Here is a 1,767-nt window from a genome sequence, read left to right as displayed (position 1 = left end):
TAGTATCCCAGAAGAGGAAGAAAATAATAAGGGCCTAGATAATTTATTCCATGAAATCCTGGAAGAAAACTTCCCAAACCTAGAAAGGCATTCAAATATTCAGACCCAAGAAATACATAGAACCCCGAGTAGAATCAACCCAAGAAAATCCTCTCCAAGGCACATCATAGCTAGACTGGCAAAAACAACAAAGTCAAGATACTGAAGTTGGCAAGAGGGAAACGTCAAGTTATTTACAAAGGTCACCCCATCAGGCTAACATCGGATCTCTCAGCGGAAACAATGCAGGCAAGGAAAGAATGGGGAAACATAGCCAAAGTGTTGAGTGAGAAACAATTTCAACCAAGAATACTATACCCAGCAAGATTATCTTTCATATGGGAAAAAAGATAAAAACATTCTCAGATAAACAAAATTTGAAGAATTTACCAATTCCAGACCAGCTCTTTAAGAGGTTCTGAAGGGAGTACTATACCAGGAAAACTAAAAAGTCAGACAGACAGTTATATGAGAACAGAAAGCAACCAAGAAAATGGCTCACTTAATGATAGGATCAGGTATGAAAATGTCAATAATTACATTGAATGTCAATGGATTAAATTCTCCAATTAAGAGACATAGACTGGCCAAATGGATAAGAAAACAGAAACCCTCTATCTGTTGCCTACAAGAAACTCACCTTATGGATAAAGACATACATAGACTAAAAGTAAAGGGCTGGAAAAAGATATTCCATGCAAATGGAAATCAAAAAAAGGGCTGGAGTAGCGATATTGATCTCAGACTGAAAGGTTCTAGCCAGAGACTAGCTAGCCCCCTTTGTCCAAAGAATACACGACGACCCCAAACAACCACAAAAGCGGTTCTTAATGTAAAATACAAGAGGTTTTATTGCTAGCGTGCTAGAGCTTCACTCCCAGTCATACAAGACGCGGTGGCGAGAGAAGCCCCAAACAAAGGAGCATTCAGGTTATATAGACAAGTCCATGGGGTGAGGGGAGGGAAAGAACGAGGAAGCAAGATAAGGGGCTTCTTAGGGTATGGTTGCGACAACTGGCTTAGGCAGGAATTTTTACACAAGTGGGCTACAAGGACATTTTTGCAGATGTTGCAACTAGGTCAGGTCAGATAGGCAGGGTGGTCTGGTTTTGGTTTTCCAGCGGATGAGCGTAACCACCTTCCAAATTCATTTTATGAAGCCTCCATCATCCTTATCCCCCAAACAGATAAGGACATGACAAAAAAGGAAAACTACAGACCAATATCATTGATGAATATAAATGCAAAAATCCTCAACAAGATACTTGCAAATCATATCCAACAACATGTAACAAAGATTATTCATCACAACAAGATAGGCTTTATCCCAGGGATGCAATGGTGGTTCAACATACGCAAGACCATAAATGTAATACACCACATTAACAGAAAGAAAGAAAGATAAAAACCATATGATCATTTCAATTGATGTGGAGAAAATATTTGATAAAACACAACATCCGTTTATGATTAAGACCCACAGTAAGATTGGTATAGAAGGGTCATTTCTCAACACAATAAAAGCCATATATTAAAAACCTACAGCTAACTTTGGAGTAGGCAAAGACTTCTTAAGACTCGCAAAGCACAGGCAATAATCCCTAAAATAGACAAGTGGGACTATATCACACTAAGAAGTTTCTGCACAGCAAAGGACACAGTAACAAGTGTGAACCGACAACCCTCAGAATGGGAAAATATTTTTGTTAAATATGCCTCAGACAAGGG

The sequence above is a fragment of the Tupaia chinensis genome, unplaced genomic scaffold (assembly GCF_000334495.1).
Source record: "Tupaia chinensis unplaced genomic scaffold, TupChi_1.0 Scaffold000335_1, whole genome shotgun sequence".
In the NCBI taxonomy this organism is placed as follows: Eukaryota; Metazoa; Chordata; class Mammalia; order Scandentia; family Tupaiidae; genus Tupaia; species Tupaia belangeri.
Note: the sequence above shows the minus strand (reverse complement) of the source record.